An 18,394-nucleotide genomic window follows, 5' to 3' on the forward strand; every position below is an offset into this window, starting at 1 on the left:
TCGCAGCTTATGGGAGTTTTTGCGTTCTCTTGGGTCGTTTTGGTTAGTTTGTTTGACTGTTGTTTTAGGATCTCGAAGAGTTTTCGTGGTCTGTTTCTGGCATTATCCAGTTCAGCCCTTATAAATTATTTTTTGGAGTTGATTATCTTTTTGTTATATTGTTTTCTGGTTTTTCTGAGGGCTTTCAACTCGGGGGAGGAGGGATGTTGTCTCCATTTCCTTTCGGCCTTTCTTAGTTTTCGCCTGTCCTCGTTCAGTGCCTCATTAAACCAAGGATTTTTTGGCTTCTCTGAGACGTTTTTCAGTTTTTGAGGCATGGTGTCATTGACGATGTTACCGATCGAGGTTATGTAATGGTCAGTCAGCTCATTGACATTCTGCCTGTTCTTAGGTGGCTTCAGGTCTTTCTCACATCTTTCAACCAATTGTAGGATATTGGCTTCCTTTGTCTCACGAATCAGTTTTTTGATCTTGCGAGGTTGCACGGTCTTACCCTTTTTTATAGTAGGTATCGTGAATGTTATGGCGTGATGGTCAGACCAATCGCATGGATCTATAGCAAGGATTGATGTCTCCTTATTTCTTGAGATAATCCAGTCTAACGTCGCTCCTTGCGAGTGAGTGGGCTGGGTGCATGCTTGAGTAAGGTTTAGTTCATTGAGGAAGTCTTTCATCGTGTTAACCAGCTTGTCCTTGTCGTCGTCCCAGTGTAGGTTAAAGTCACCTAGGAATATATTGTTGGCATCCGGGTTTGAGTTGGCCGTTATGATCTCTATTAGTTCCTCTGTGAACTTTGCGTTATCCCCAGGTGGGTGGTAGAATGCATGCAGGTTGCAGCTTTGCTTATTTAGTGCTCTTATATTAAGACCAAGGTATTCACAGGACTCTATGGGGTCAGATTGGAATTGGCTGACCTCGATCTCCGAGCGGTGAATGCACGCTATACCTCCTCCCACTTTCTTTGGTCTGTCTGACCTAACGATGTTATATTGTGGTGGAACTAGTAGATCAATGGTAGGAGATGATGATTCGTTGAGCCATGTTTCTGTGAGGATGGCCAGGTCGATATCATTGTTAATGATGAGTGCGGCTATGTCTGATGCATGTTTATTTGCCGAACGGCAGTTGAGTAGTAGGCAATTCAGGGTTTTCTGTGAGTTATCGACATTACTGTTTTCGGTTTCCGTTGTAGTTAACTGAATATGATGTAGGTTGTGGTGTATTGCTTTCCTGTCATTCTTTCTGGTCATTCTATTGGAGTCAATGGGTACTATTTTGATATTCTCCTCGCTTCCCTGGGCCGGGTGTTCATAAGATCGAAGTAGCACCATGGTTTCTTCATTTGACAAGGGGTAGGTCCTGTTAGGTCTGTTGGGTCGGAGTGCAAGATTCTGGATGTGAGAAACCTTCGTGTGCATACTTATCGTCATCTCCCAGATTTTTCCAATTGTCTGTGCGACTTTCAGCGAGTCTTGTGCCAGGTTTCCTACTAGTTTCTTGAGTTCCTTGATTTCTTTCTGGGTTCGGGGTGATTTCTTATGTGAGCTAGACTTGTCTGTTTGGGTTCTGCATTTTGCTCTTCTTCGAGAATGATTAGTACTCGTATCCCCAGATCTTTCCATTGATTCCATGGTGTGGTTGTTGTTCCTGACTCTATTAGGAATGACCTCATTGTTTCTTATATTGCGAGGTGTAACAGGTGCCTTTGTGGATAGGGATCCCAGAGATTCCAATCTCGAGTTCGGGGGAGGTTGAGGAAGGTAGATATCCTCTGCTTTGCTTTGTTCTTCCCTTCGGCGCTGGTCATGTTCTGGTTCCATGGTTTGGTTGTTGTTCCTGACTCTATTAGGAATGACCTCATTGTTTCTTATATTGCGAGGTGTAACAGGTGCCTTTGTGGATAGGGATCCCAGAGATTCCAATCTCGAGTTCGGGGGAGGTTGAGGAAGGTAGATATCCTCTGCTTTGCTTTGTTCTTCCCTTCGGCGCTGGTCATGTTCTTCTTTTGCATGATTAACCGTTCCCTCTATCCCTTCAACCTCATTCTCAGGTAATCTCGAGTCAAATTCGATTATATCTCTCGGGCTATTGGTTTGTTCGTGGAGGTCTTCATATCTATTGGCATCCCCGGTCGAGTTAAAGGCGTTATTGTCAGGGGTGTCTCCTGCTGGTGACTGGTGTTGTGAATATCTTGGCCCCTCCAATGATTCTTTTACCGTTTGAAATATCTGTTCAAACTTCTTTAGTTCGATGTTCCCAGCTTGTATTAGCACTATTCCAGTTTTATAAATGGTTATGCATAAGTCTGCTCTGCATCTTAATGAAGATGCTGTCATTATTTTTGTGCCATGTGGGATGTTTTTCGTTGATTTTATGGAGAGTATTTTTGTAATGGCAGTACGCCATTGAGCCGATTTCTTTGTATAGAATATCAGGTCGTTTAGTATTTTGCCTTTAGCTATGTTAAAATAAGGGTCGTAAAACAGTTTATCCGGGTTTTTCCTTAGGGTGTTGTGTTTGAATTTTTTTGCTGCAGCTTTGGATAGTTCAGCCGGGTATTCTATGTTCAAGGCAGTGGAGCCAGTGGCTGCTAGATGCCTTTCATCCATCATTAATTCCGCGTTAGGTGGTCTTGAAGTGACTCTCCTCTATTGCTACCAGGAAGATCCACTACTAAAGTAGTATCGCTGTGGGTACAGATAGAGATCTATTTTTCAATTCTTCTGTTGCCTCATCTGTTTTTGGCTCTTAATTGCTCCAGTGGAGGTAGATATAGTTTCTTAGTGGCGGTCGATAAGTTAATTCACTCTTGTTAGGCTGTGTCTTGGGTATTCTGGTGAAATTTTTGTTATTCCAGTATGTCCACAGTTTCTCTTGCCCTTTCTCTCTTTCCCTACACAGTTTCGAATTGTCCTTTCTCTATTTCCCTCAATTGTCAGCTTTGATTGTCCTTTTACTATTTCCCTCAGTGATCAACTTCCCTTTCCTTCGATAAGGGACTGAGACATTCCTTTCTCTATTTTGTGTCTCTTTGTGAGGGTCTCCGGTTGCCACTTTTCGTCTTTATCTGGCCGCCATCTTAAGGTCAGGCATGCCGTGTTAGTCTCCAACTTCTGTTTATATACAACAGTTCCCCGGTATTATCCATATTCCCCGGCAGCCGTGTGCACCTTCCCTGTCCTGTTCTTGCTTCTGCTAGAACACAGACTAGGGGGTCCGGCGCCTCTATAGTGGCTCACTCTTCTCTCACCTCGCCATAGCAAGTCCGTCCTTTGTGTCCATGTTCCTCACCGGTGCCGGATTCCCGGTAGCGCCGCCCGTACTACTCCTGCCGCTCTGGTGGTGCCGTCACGGTTCCTCACGTCGCTTCCCTGCTCCTTCGCCTGCTCTCGCCCAGCCGCTCCAGTGACGAGCCCTGCTCCAGGTCTCCCGTCGCGGCACTCTCATGCCGTAATTCCGCCCCGCTGAAAGCTGGTTTAGATCCTCCGGTCCCGCTTACAGGCACGCTGCAACCAGCTTCAAAAATGCCCCCGTGGTCCGTCGCCTGTTCTCAGAAAGAGCCGCTCCTCAGCACGCCACTCGCCTGATCCAATGATCATAGTGAACTAGCCGCATGCCGAGCTGACCATTGACCAGACAGGAGATCGCAGTAAGTTTCTTCCGATTTTTGGTCATGTGTCGCCAGTTTCCGTGTTACGGTCAGGGAGCGTGGGCCGGCTGGATGGTTTATCAAGGATTTACACCCGAAGGTGATCCTAAAACCAGGAGCTCCTCAGTGCAGCTCCTCCACCGACGGCCATTTTAGTTAAAATCAGGTCCAGGTCAGGCAAACCCTGAACCTGGACCTCCAACCTCCGGTCTAAAACCTTTGGTGGAATCACTGCCTGGCACTCCAGGACTTCTGGGGACTCACATCCTATCCCCCAATCACTCTTTTCACTGGACATCTGTACTCTCTCTACTAGAGCAGTACTGCCAGACTCTACAACCATAGAAGCTCCAGGTCCTCCACACACTAGGAGATCTCCCTCAAGTGGACTAACAGGTAAGCATGGGTCCCCACCCTGGTGTTCCCTAAAGAAACCATCCAGGCTCTGAGACAGGGCTTCGGGCATCTGGGGACTCTGGGTCTCACACTCACTTCCGCTCCACTGAGACAGACAGTAAGCCCCTACACCCTCCTCACTATACTGGGACCTAGCTGGGCTACTCTCACCCTCCTCCACCACGCTGGGTTGGAGAAAACCTGACCCACTATTGTTGGAATCACTCACTAGCGACGCTAAGGAACGTCTTGCACTTTCCCAGCACTCTGCTTCTTCTGCAAGGTCCCAAGGACTAAAGGAACCACACCTCAACAGGTGCTGGCGCAACTCTGGACAAACAACACTGAGCATCTGCTCCTTGATAACCACAAAGAGCAGTCCACCCAAATCCTGTCTTGGGTTAAGCTCTCTCCAACTGTCCAGTGCTTCTTCTCATTCGTCCACAAACTCCTCCCAAGACTGGTGAGACAGTTTCCTAAGGTTCCTAAACCTCAACCTATTCTCCTCCTCTGGGGAAACAGGAACCATACTCGGGGAACTGGGAGTGGGACTGTCTACACTGACATTTAAAAAGCTGCCACCACTAGACTCCACCCTCCCTGGGGAATCCAGACAATTACAACTACACTCAGGGGGTAACCTACTCTCTTGGGCTACCTTCTCCCTGAACAAGGCCCTCTCAGCCTCTAGCTTGGCATCTGGCCAACCTGAGCTGTTCCATCGCTAGCTGATGCTCCCGCTCTTCCTTCCTATCCAACCACTCCTCTGGGGACAGGGAAAGGGATGGGGCGCTGGTACTGACACTGGACCCAGCAAGGGACTCCCTATCTATGGGGTCCTCACTATCTACTGACATCCATCCACTGTCATCACCATCCAACTCACATTCTTCATCAGAATCTTCAGGGCTCCCCACAGACTCACCACCCTCATGGCGTGCGGCCCGGGCCCTATCTCTCTCACTGTGCTCAAGATCCCACTGATCCTTTTGCCACAGGATCAGGCTGTCCCTAATCTGGGACTGAGTATCCAACTCACTCACCTTTATGCCTCCCTTTTCACAGAATCTGACCAGCTCTAATCTACTGTACCTAAAAAGACCACAGAGATCAAAAACTGGCTCCATTTTGGCGGACGTCCTCAAGAAAAGTTTGACACAGGGAACCTTGGGGTCTGAGCTAAACAGGAGAATACAATCATAAAATTCAGCAAGATTCCTATCTCAGAGAACTTGCACTCCACTGTCCAGGTAAACACACACTCATTCACACACAACCCTCCCCTCGGACTGGTAATGGTAAGGCAGTTTCTACCACCCCTAATTTTCTCAACCTGACCACTAGCGACACAGGTACCAAACTCTGGGAGCAGGGCGGGGAACAAGGTACTGGACAAAATACAAAATGACACCTTTCAGGAGAAGCAAAACTGAACTTCCCTAAAAAACAATAATCCCCAAAATGCGGTTATCTAAAAATGTAGAGCTTTGAAGTGTGGCCTGTCGCCACTGTGGTACAGCGCAAACACAAATCCTTATCCCACCGCTGCCACCAATGTTAGAAACGGGACCCTGGCTGGCCAAGGCTCACGCCAAGGTCAGTCAGGGATCACCACTTCTGAGGTCAGGGCAAGGGAGTTACACGCCAAGATAACCCCTGCTCACCCTCTAGGTAACGTGGCGCGAGCAGCAAGGCTAAACTTGGAGGTGGTATGAGTTAAGTATTTGCGCACGCACCCCAGCAACAACACCCAAGGCCCACCACAAAGGAAAACTCCACACAAGGTTATATCAAAAAATAGCCTTTGTATTATAATAAAAACACATTAGATAACACACAAACTTTACAATGTGCCAGAGGCACGGGCAGAATTTACAAGGGAATTATGTACAGGACAGGGCCACATGGACCACTGTCAGGGGTAGGCACTTGTTAGAAAATAATACTTGTAGGTATACACTTAGCACATAAACATATAATGATTAGCACCAAAATAGTACATGTCGCACACAACCAGTAATCACCGGTTAAAAGTAAATACCTCCTACGCAAACCTAAAACACTGTAGGAAAATCACGCAGGTAACTAGGATCTTATCATCAGGACCTAAGGAAGGAATACCATCACCTAAGCATGCCACTCTTAGCAAAGGGAAGGAAACCTAAACATAAAGTGGGACATCAACAATCCTCTATGCAGGTCAGCAAAGCGGATAAACATAAAGTGGGACATCAACAATCCTCTATGCAGGTCACTCTTAGCAAAGTGGATAAACATAAAATGGGACATCAACAATCCTCTATGCAGGTCACTCTTAGCAAAGTGGATAAACATAAAATGGGACATCAACAATTGCACATGAGGTATTAAACACATTCAGAGGTGCAGGTTAGAACTTTTGCGCAAGAATCACATACATCAAGTAACTTACAATGCGCAGGGTGCATATAGCACAACACTCGAAATGTCCCTCAGGCCAACTGGCCTCGTAAGGGGCGGAATGCCCTGAGTCTCAATGTCAGGGGGTCTGCGCAGGCAGCACAAATCACAAGACTAAACGTAGCAACTGTCCACTAAGTGCTGGACAGTTGTAAAACAGAAATGGGCAAACGTTGGAGCCAGGTGGGCTCAAGAACAAAGGTGAACAAGGAGCCTTTCAGGGGCTCGCAAAGCAAATGCGCAAATTAGAGCTTCAGCGCTCTCACAATAACGAATTGCCCCAGAGCCTCTCTCAGGGCTCTAAAGCGATGTGGGCGTGGGAGCCTCACGGGCTCTAAATAAACAAATTGGCCCCAGGAGCCCCGGGGCTCCTAAATCAATGCTGTGGCCACGTTGGAGTCCCTCACGGGGGACTCGGGAATCATACAATGCCCCACGCTCGTCGGAGCGGCCCGCTGCCAACCGGGGCCGCTCTAAATCAACAGAACCTATCCCCGCACTCACCGGGTCCTCACTGGTGCTGCGGGGGGCAGGAACACCGCTGGCTCTCCTCGCGCTGCTGGGCTCTCCTTCACTCGGGGAGCCTCGAGGACGGGGCCGGCTGCTCCTCTCGCGCTCCCGCCTGGACCCGTCTCCGCTGCACGCCGCCTGACTTCCGCTGGGGGCCGCCAATGGCAGCGCGGCCCTGGTGGTCAGGAGGCGGGACTTCCGGGTCGCGATAGGCAGCGGCCCGGCAACGGTTTCCAATGTTCCGGGGCTGCGGCGGTGATCACGGGGCAATGCCGGGTGGGCTCCGGCTTTAAATAATAAAATAACAGCGGGGAAATGCCGGGTGGGCACCGGCGTCCAAAATGAAATATAAAGCGAGGTGGGCACTCGCTCGCCAAAAATCGGCGAAATAAAACGGGCAGATGCCGGGTGGGCACCGGCGACACACAAAGCGCTCCTAAGTTCTGGCAATGAAGGACAGGCGCTCCCCAGCGCCACAGGACAAAATAAAGCGCTCACAGCGCTAGGAGCCGAATAAAGCGCTCTCAGCGCTGAGGGGAGAAATAAAGCGCTTCCAGGCGCTCTGGCAAAAAGCAAAGCTCCAGCAGGGTCTGGAGGCAGGCAGAGGGGCAAGGCAGGGCCAGAGCCAGCACACTGGGTCTCCAGGCAGGGAGACAGTCCAAGTGGCGGTCCTCCTGGCCCCAGCAGCAGCAACAGCCCCCTCTGGCAGGATCCTGGAAGAGAACCAAAAGACAAATTGTATGGGGACACAACCCCTTCTTATACAGTAAATTCCCTTTGTCTCAGGGTGCAGGGTGGGGGAAAACCAGTCACAGCTGGTTTTGAAGTACTCTGTTTACCTCAACCACCCTCTCTATTCACTGGCAGGGCTAGGGACATCAGTCGCACTACAGGGGTGGAGCCAGCATTGTGTGGGGAAAGTCCAGGCCCATCAGGGACCAGGGGCACTCCTCCCAAGCCATCAACATGCTAATCTCACACTCACCACCGGGCAGACCCATCCAGCCTTCCCGGAGCCAGGCTCACCAGCCAGCTCCAGCCAATCACACTGCAGGCATATTTTACATTAAATATGCCAAGTCCTAGAAATGGCATTTCTACATATGACACACACATGCCACATACACCATTGCGAAGCATTCATTCCCACGAACTCGCGCATACCAAATTCGAGCATGCACTCCCCACGCATCAGGAACTACTAGGGACACAGACATTCCCCATGCATCCCTATGGGAGAGCAGGCCAGCCTAACTACATGCACGCACTTTACTCTGGGACACAGAGAAAAAGTGCGCACAGACCAGAAAATCATCCATACAGATCACAGATTAAAAGCAAAAAGATTAGGGGTGAACCTGCCTTAAGGGCCAAGTCCAACACCCAAGAAAAAGGACATTGACAAAGTCCACTGTTGATGAAATCAGAGCCTGGACAATGTCTTTCCCAGTATACTCTGGCAAGAATGTTAAGGACTTTCTCAAGGATTCCAATAGAGAAAAGCAGAGGCCACTGTAGGAACTGGGGTCACCAGTTCCCCGGGGGTAGCGCAGGTAGGCACCCGAAAGCTTAGGTGTTAAGTGACTACACAGCGCACGTATCCACAGAGACAATTAAATGCAAGCAATGACTGACGCCACTCCAGTGAGTTTGTTTAAAAATCAAATAACTTTTATATAAGGTTAAGGTTCAGGAGTGGAAAATCACAGTATCAATTACTCATCAAAGCATTTCATCAGAGGGGAGTAAAGGGAGCAGTTCAATAGATTAGCATTTCATTACTTCCCAATAAACCATGGTAAAACATTTCAGAATAAGCATGTCATCAGGCCACAATAATCATGGCACTAGGCAGGGATAACCAACCATGTCACCGAACTAGGTAATTAGGCTGGGATAAGCATGTCATCGGGTGAAGGGGGTGAACACTCCCTTACGTAAGAATAAACCTTCTTATATGCACTCAGGAAAACCCAGGACATTAGAGGTCAGGCAACATCACATTAGGTAAAGCAACCCGGTCATTATAAACCTGTAGGCAGTTAGTTCACATTTCCTTACTCAGGACCACGCGGTGCATTACCCGTATTCATCCAGAGTCAGCATGTCATTAACACCACCCTAAGCAGGAGTAAAACATTTCATTAGGTAGGAATAGATGTTGTGCCTGAGGACTCAATCAGCATCTCATTAAGAAAGCAGTGTGAACATTTCTTTAATCAAGAGTCAACATTTCCCTATGCCTGAGTAAACACTTCCTGGAAAATCAGGCAACATCTGAGTAGGCAAGAATAGAACATTTCCTTAAGGAGTGCATAACCCTTATCAATCAAGTGTCCACCTTTCACCAGGTGAGAATCAACGTGTCATCCAGTAAGACTAAACATTGCCTAGGTAGAATATTTCATTAATCCGGATTAACCTTTTTGCCAAACAGGAATGGGCGTTTCAGTAAACCACCAGGCCAATATGCACCGTAACATGACTTCCACGTAAAAAAAACACAATATGTAAAAGAACCCCACCCCAGCTGGGGGTTACTCCTCCTCCAGCCCAGTCTGCAGGGGCTTAATTCAGGCTCTTGCCCAGTCCAGGACGTCTTAACTGGATAATTAGGGCCAACGGGCCCAACACTAGTCTTCCCCAAGGGAGGGGCGAACTCGAGGCCTCCTGCGGCCTTCCGCCCTCCTCCCCGGGGGTTACCTGCCTTCTTTGGCCCTTTCCGGGCCCTTGCGGCGTGGTCAGGCGGTGCGGGAGGGTTTGTGCTACTTCTTGAGCCCTCTGGCGTGTCTGGCAGGTGGGGGGGGCTCGGACTCTCTCGGAGCCCTCCCAGATGACAAGACACTGTTCTCGGGCCGGTTCTGGTGCTTCACGGGGACTAAACCGATCAGAGGCCGTGTTTGGAGGGGCGCGGCTGGCCGACCACTGAGCGCCCGAAGGGGCGGGGGCACGGCCTGAGACGCGGCCGGGCGCCCCCGTCACATGGTGCGGTTGTGCGAGGCGTCGGCAGGCCTATCGAGGCCTAGGGCGGCCTTGTCGTAGCTCGCTGCAGCCAGGCCCAATGGGAGAGCGGCGGGGGCAGGGACTGCGATGCGCCCCCATCACTCGAAGCTGGAATCCCGCTCCGGGACTAGGACCGCCTCGAAGAATGTTGCGGCGGCCCTCTCCTAGTCCCGGGGGCCGCTGAGGGGGGCGATAAAAAGGCGCCGAGGCTCCCGCGCTGGTGTGGTAAGTCGGGCAGCCACTTCCAGGGCAGAACGGCGCGGGACATTAATAGCGCCACAGGGCAATTTCACAGCAGAGTTAGCGCTCAGCAGAGTTAGCGCTAGGGGGCAATCTCACAGCGCTTAGAGGCACAACAATTCTGGCAGTCTACAGCGCTTCTCAGGGGCACCATAGGAGAGCGCTGATTAGGCAGGACAGTCAGATTTGCAGATCAGATAAGGCAGGACAGGCCACACGACAGTGGCAGATCAGCAAAGGGGGGGGGGGGCAGGTGGAGTCAGGGAGCGCAGGGGGTGACACAATACCTGGTGTTTTCCCCAGCAGTCCTGTGGTAATTAGCAGGTCTTCTTTTTGGCGCTTGATGTATTTTGCAGTTTCTTGTTTCTTGAAGGGGGGGTTGAGTTGAGGGCTGCTGACAGGATTCCTCAGCAGGTCACTGTAGATGGTCCCTGGGTTCCCCTCCCGCCGGGCCAGATCAGTGGGCTAGCTCAGAGTACCTCACTCAACTTGGAAGGCAGCACCTAAGCCCTGTGACTCCCATTGGCATAGGTCCCTGACTAGGCCCTACCGCCTAAATCTCCTGCGTGGGTTCCCCAGGTCAATGATGCCCCAACTGACTGAAAAGTTTCCCTCCCTTTCTTTTTATAGGCCCAGGTCAGGTGACCACCCTCTGAGGCGGCAAAAATAGGCTCTGCCCCTATTCGAGAAGGTGCCAGGAGCTTCCCTACTCTAACTGTGGGCAGGCAAGGCAGGCTGGAATGGCAACAATGTTTGGGGTCCCTGCCAGCTCCTGGCAACTAGAATGCGCCTTAACAAGACCACGCTGCAGTAACAGGGTCAGTGGCAGCCATGTTGAGGGTAGAGGGCACCTGCACCTAGCAGTGATTTTAACATTACCCAGGGCATTTTAACCTCACAGGGCCTATACAACTACATTACAAGGGGGGACTTCCAGAATTAGGGGAGAAAAAAGCAAAAAAATTTCAGTGAAAAGGGCCAAGTCCAACAGCCACCAATTGACTTAACCGGGAGTTTAAATGTAAGGGTCATGTCCATTCTCATCCCAAGATTTTGTGCAACTGATATGGGAGAGGGAGGTTTTCCCAACTCCATGGGCCATATTCTGGTCACATCAAGAGGAGAGGAGGTGCCAAACGGCAGTCAGGGGCGGCTCTAGGCTCATGGCAGCCCTGGGCAGGGAGCATGGGTAGGGAGCCCCGGAAGAGGGAGTCCGGGCAGGGCGGAGCACTGAGGCCAGTGAAGAGGGGTGAGGGGTCAGGGTGTTTGGAAGTAGAATAGAGCCGGAGGCCGCCAAATCCCGGCCAGGGGCCGCCACGCAAATATGTATCCATCCTCAGAGGATTATTATATTAAGGATATATATTGGCGTGGGGTTTGGTGGCCGTGTGCAGGTGCACAGCTTGCCCCTGCGGCAGCATCCCAGATTTGTCAGCATTAAGACAGAGGCAACTATTATGCATCCAATCAGCTGCTGCCAAAAGGCAGCCTTGGAAGTTGGCTATGATTGAACCATCCAGATGATTAAAAGCGAACATCAGCTGAGTGCCATCTGCGTAGGACACAACGTTAATGCCCCATTCTTAGAAAGCCACCATGTTGTCCTGTTTACCCTCATTTTATTGCTAAATGATACTGGTGGTAACTGACTCTGGCTGACTGTACCCCGGGCTCTGCTAACCAGGCCCAGGGCAAGTGCTATGTTTAAAAAGGTACATGTAATAGGGTACACCAACCGTTGGAAATGACAGACCATATAAATCCCTAGTAGACAATAGGGCCAAGGAATGCAATCGACCTATAAGTCCCTTTTAGATAATGGCCCATGGACGTTTAGAGTCCCAGTGGATTCCCTTCACTTGCATTTGTGCGCTTCTGTGGGCCTGCTGTCCTTTTAAAAGGCAGTCCTTCCTTGCATCCTGCGCTTAACAGGACATTCTCACAATTGGCATTGACAGACCCTATATGACCATAGTATATATTAGGACAAGGGGGTCCAAACTACATATAAGTCCCTAGTATATAACAAGACATGGCAGTTTAGGCGCCAGCAGATTTCCTGCACTTGCATGTGTGCACTGCTGAGTGTCTGCTGTTATTCTGAAGGTAGCCTGACTTTGCAGGCTGAGTTTAAAGAAAATTTTATGCAAATTCGACTTGGGTGGAATGGACAATTTAAAAGTGATAATCTATCTTATTTTTATGTATCAGGCTGCCCCAAGGTCTCTTCTGGGTTTTCAAGGGGGGGCATGCAACTATAAGCATGGACCCTATATAATATGTTGTGTATGCCCTTGTGAGGGTAAGACTGCCCAATTCATTTTTCCCCATTGTAGATGTTTAGCTCCATCGGCTATCATTGCAATATTTTATTTAGGTATAACTATTACTAGCAAAGCAGAAAATATGAGTCAAAGACTTAAAAGATTGGTATTGATCAATTCAACAACTTACCACTGTTAAATTCGTCATAACTAGTACAAAAGATAAGTTATAGAACGTTCTCTTCTGTATGCCAAAATCCAGCCTTCTAGTGGTCTTTGCTGATTGGTCAGCCTTATCAGGCGCAGCCAGGATGCTTTGATTAGGTGATAAGTGCCCTGGCCAGTGCAGGGGTTATCTGATGGAGAGAGCTCTGAAGCTCAAGAGGAATGGTCCTACAGAGGGGGTTGCGTAAATCAAACTGAGCTTAAAGAGAGAGAGGATCAGTAAGGAATGCCAAGCGGACCTACCCCCACATCCTGTGCCCCAGCCAGATCGCAAGCTTAGGACAGAAGTTTGCAGAGGTCAGGGGGAGGAGACCTAATGGAAATGAGCCTCACTGTGGGTTGGTTTAGCTGGCTCTTACTCCCCTCGAGAGAAATCATCCATGTTGGATTTTGAAGTGCAGTGCTTTGTGGGACAAGAAGATGCCACACTTTGGAGGAAGTTGTCATGCTTTTGAGTGGCACCCAGCATCTCATTGAATAGACGTTCCCTCCTGCTTGTTGCCCCAGAACACTGAATAAATATGTGAGAGCTGCTTAGTCTCTCAGAACTGCTGCCTGAAACTACAAGGAGAAGAAGGACTGCCCTGCACTCTGACTGACTCCATCCACTGCACAATCTGGTACCAAAGCCCTAGGACTCAAGAAATATTACGGAGTGGAATCCCTGCCAGCTACAAGTTAAGAGAGCCCACCTGCATCATCTCCATGAAGATTGCGTCTAATCGACTTTTAAGGATTTGACCAGGTGCATTGTGGGAATTGTAGTCCAGACATGCCAGAGACCATCGAGGAAATTCCAAACCTTTGGGTTAGTTTTTGGTCAGTTTGTATCTACAAAGGAACTTTCAGGAAGCACCTCTTAAAGTTAGGAGAAGTTTGGAGAACCTTTGTGAACAAACTCCAAAAGGTGACTAACCCCACATCAAGATTCAAGCAACTACCTTCAACCACAACCCGGGCAAGATTTCAGGTTGTCCCGCTGAAATCTCCAGAGCTCAAGACATCTGAAATTTGAAACCCGGGCCTCACAGAAAGTCAAGCCAGAGAACCTGCGCCAAAATTGGCCTGCTGTAGAGGTTCGAGTGATGTTGGGAGAAAAAGCTCCAGGAAGTCTCTAAGTGTATTGCCGAAGACAAGACAACCATGCTGGCCTCTGACCTCAAAGTAGTCATCTCTTGCTTCCACATTCCCTCCTGCTGTCTCCACAGTTAAATGTAGCGAGGATTATGAGAGGTCTGCCTCGAGGCCCTATGCAGAAGGTGGGCGTCTCCGGCCTCCAATGGGTTCTTTGTGGCCAGCGCTAGTATCTCCTGCTCTCAAAATACTTGGTCAGATGTTCCTCTTTAAAATCACTTTCTATTAACAACAGGGGAATCTGAACAAAGCTTGACTGATGCGCACACTAGAACTCTGGCCTCACAACTGGCAACCCAGCCCTCAGTCATTTCCTTCTGGAAGCTGCACACCGAGGGAACTTCCTTCTCTCAACAAAGCAACATTTTAAAAATCACTTCCTGCAAAGATACGAAACATCCCAAAATACCTCAGATTCAGGGATGCAGTAAAGAGCTTCCATAAAAGGTGACACCCCTACTGCAAGGCAGTCCCAAATCCTAACAACCCCACAGAGTTGAGTCTGTCACTTATGTACCGGTGGTAGGTATGTGCATGTCTCTCTCGAGTCTGTCACCTATGTACCAATGGTAGGAAGGCGCATCTCTCACTCGAGTCTGTCACCTGTGTACCGGTGGTAGGTATGTGCATCTCTCACTCGAGTCTGTCACCCATGTACCGGTGGTAGGTATGTGCATCTCTCACTCGAGTCTGTCACCTGTGTACTGGTGGTAGGTATGTGCATCTCTCACTCGAGTCTGTCACCTGTGTACTGGTGGTAGGTATGTGCATCTCTCACTCGAGTCTGTCACCCATGTACCGGTGGTAGGTATGTGCATCTCTCACTCGAGTCTGTCACCCATGTACCGGTGGTAGGTATGTGCATCTCTCACTCGAGTCTGTCACCCATGTACCGGTGGTAGGAATGTGCATCTCCCACTCGAGTCTGTCACCTGTGTACCGGTGGTAGGTATGTGCATCTCTCACTCGAGTCTGTCACCTGTGTACTGGTGGTAGGTATGTGCATCTCTCACTCGAGTCTGTCACCCATGTACCGGTGGTAGGTATGTGCATCTCTCACTCGAGTCTGTCACCCATGTAAAGGTGGTAGGTATGTGCATCTCTCACTCGAGTATGTCACCCATGTACCGGTGGTAGGAATGTGCATCTCTCACTCCTCTTGGCTCCATTCCAAGCTTAGGAGTATCTATCAATATTGCATGCATATATCTTTTCCCAAAAATACCTTGAAAATGATGCTCATTAGGACTGTGAGCTACGTTCACAGTACAAGTTTGTTCTGTGAACTGCGTCAATCTACTTAGGCCCTGATTACAAATGCCTTGGATGAGAGTGAGATATTTATTGCACATTTTAAGTTAGATACCAAGAGGGGGTCTCAATAAATCTGATGTGATAGATAGCATCAATTGTGAGTTTTGTCGGAATATGGCATTTTAGTGTTCTCTGCACCAATAGGCTGTTATTTACAACACACTTTTCCCCCACCACAGTTTTTCCAAGGTACATTTTGGCAATGGAACCCTGTTGAAATTTACCTGGGAACGGGTTGTGGAGCTTGTGAAGTGGGTATGTGCTGTGCCAGGAGCTGCCATACATTTCACAATTAACTAGGCCGAACATAATCGGTGGCTTTAACCACTTAAGTTCATATAACACAATGTTTTAAGCAGGGTACAAAGGTGGGCACTGCAAACTACAACACTTACAAAATATAGCCCAAACATTTTTTAAAAGCTTCATTAAATTCTGAATGACTAACCATTACTCCACCGCACACAACATCATTAAGATATCTGCAAGTGCTGTGACTTCAAAAAACAACATCACTGATGCCCTCCCGCACTTTTGAGACTTTTGTTTGTAGGGGTGCTAGTGTACAACACAATGTAAACTTATCATTGCTTGAAAACTGTTAAATATATACATTTGTGTACTACATTACACAGGCCACATGATATTTTATAGTTTTGCAGGATTGGGTTAGCTATTTTATCGATCGGTCCCAGAAGGACCAAAAGGTAGGATTCCCATGTTGGAATTCAAAAATCAAATCCATGTCCATCGGGCTTTAGGTCTCTGTGAAAGTAGAGTTGGTTGAGTAACGAACGTTCAGGGGGTCTCCCCTGCAAGGTACACAGAGGGGCCCTCCTGAGTACTGTGCTGAGGGGGTCCCCTGCAGCTCGGGGTCTATGTGGGCCTGTGTCACGCCTCTGGTTGAGTGACTGAAGGTTCAAGGTGGGATCAAGAAAGATGCTTTGCTCTGGCTCACCTTGAGGTCCTCTTAAACCCTTAAGTACAAAACCAGCCACGTTGCTTGAGGCTTTTCACTGCCACTCACACTCTAACCTCATGCAGCAAGAATTAAAAACAAAGCCTTGACCTGTGATGTAAAACAGGAGAAAGTAATCGCCATCTAGTGTCTGAAATTCACAATAAGAAACCTGAAAATTTGAGTTCCATCCCTGCTTCCTTGCTTGACCTAATGGTGTGATCCTAGGCAATATTTAATTTCACCATACCACCTTTTATTATTGCACATGACAGCACCTTGAAATACTTGAGAGGGGTGGGCAGAATTTGCATAGTTGCGCTACACAAAGCTCCACGAAACGGTAAAAAATCTCCGTGAGCACACACAAGTTCTGCAAAATTGCTTGTTCCACGTGTTCATTATGTTTTTTTCCTGTTCGCGAATGCTGTTTGTGTGCTCAGGAAGAAATATCTCACGAACAAGCATTTTGAAAGTGCGAACAACCCAAAAATTCCGCAAAGCCGCGGATCGTGGAATTTTTGGCAATTCAGCGTTCTCCGCAGGACGCGAAATTACCCGCATTCTGAAAATTCCGCGAGCGGAACAGAATTTACCGCCCTGGCCTAGTCTGTATATAAATGTCTTGCATTTGATTTAATAGTCTATAATGCTTCTACATATATAATGAGAATCTAGGCCACATTTAGGGTGCACGTGACAACTGTCTCGCCTCTTAGTGGCTTATTTATGGGATTTTGGCAAAGGGCAGTGCAACAAGACACCTAGCTGCGCAGCCCTATGCCAAAGTAAAAAGGCAGGAAGTCATCATATTTTGACAAAATTGTGCATTCCTGTCTTTCACCCTGCGCTGGTGCCATTTCCTCCTGCGCCGGTGCCGTTTCCGAAGCCTAGTGCCAACGCAGGCACACTTGTGCCATGGTGCAGGGATGACTCTGTTGCATGCAGGATTGTTTTTTGTGCAGGAGGTGTTTTCCTTTTACATAGAAATAGATAACAATGAGTAGAAATTAATATATGTCTCCTCCTTACACGTCATCTTGTGAAGCATACAGATTTAGCTCTTTAGCAGTGTCAAAGTCCATTGGTGTTGTGTGGGAAAACCCACTGCAATGCCCATAGAACACCTCCGGGGCGCAGAGTAAGGCGACACAGCGATTCACGCTGCATCGCCTTACTCAAGATTTACGAGACCACTCAAAGCCTTGCAAGGTGGCTTTGCGTGGCATCTAAATCGAAATGAGAGCTACTCACCTGAAGTATGTAGGGCAGGGTGTTGGGGTGCGTTACATCACACACATATTATATAGAGACAATGACTCATAAATGTGGAAGTCAATATATAGGAAATGTTACTTAAGACATTGATGGCTACAAGGTGTAAGAGTCAGATGTCAACCATACTGGTAGGCAGTGGCGTAGAGTGCGCAGGGCCACAGAGGTGGTTTCCCCTCGCGCTAAACTCTTAGGGGGGCAACATTTTAAAAGCAAAAAACATTTGTGGTGGAAGGGCCTCGAGTCACGTCAGTGCTGTTGTCTGCAAGCGCAGGTTATGTTGTCGTGCTCGCCTTTCCCCGCAGAAGGGCTTCACAGAGATGTGCCCTAATGCATCCCTCATGGCCTCGGGGCAGGTGGGAGCTGCTCGCACTGTTTCCCGATGGCATGAGAGCAGCGCCGCCCAGTGGCATAAAAGGAATTCGTTTCTGCTTTTTAAGAGGCAGGTGCGGCAATTCAAGCCCATCATTTCATTCATGCATCCCTCCATCCACTCTTTCACTCATTCATCCATCATCCATCCATCCTTTCACCCATCTATCCATTCACTCATCCATCTAACCATTTACCCCCTCACCCATCCAGCCATCCTTTCCTTTACTCGCCCATCCATCCACCCAGCCATTCATCCATCCATTGGTCATCAAATCACCATTTCACTCATCCATCCATCCGTCCTTTCTTCCATCACCCTTCTTTTCACTCATCTATGCAATCTTTCACTCATCCATCCTTACATCTTCTTTTCACTTATCCATACACCCACTCGCACATCCATCCTGTCAATCATCCATCCATACATTCACTCATCCATCCATCCTCCCTTTCTCTCTCCATACCGCTTTAACTTAGCCATCCGTTCACGCATCCTTCCACCAAACAATTCATTCACTCATCCACACATGAATTATCCAGTGACCCCATCACTCATCCATCCATCCACCCTTTCACTCATCCATCCATCTTTTTGCCCATCTGCTCTCCCTT

At 48.6% G+C, this 18,394-nt stretch overlaps 1 protein-coding gene across 2 annotated transcripts in view; it reads left to right on the top strand.

The window, feature by feature from the left end:
• The window catches only part of LOC147736668 (calcium-binding protein 1-like), a 383,783-nt gene that overhangs the window by 304,822 nt on the left and 60,567 nt on the right, over positions 1–18,394 (top strand). The gene's annotated exons all lie outside the window — the stretch shown is intronic.

The sequence above is a fragment of the Lissotriton vulgaris genome, chromosome 1_2 (genome assembly GCF_964263255.1).
Source record: "Lissotriton vulgaris chromosome 1_2, aLisVul1.2, whole genome shotgun sequence".
Lineage (NCBI taxonomy): Eukaryota > Metazoa > Chordata > Amphibia > Caudata > Salamandridae > Lissotriton > Lissotriton vulgaris.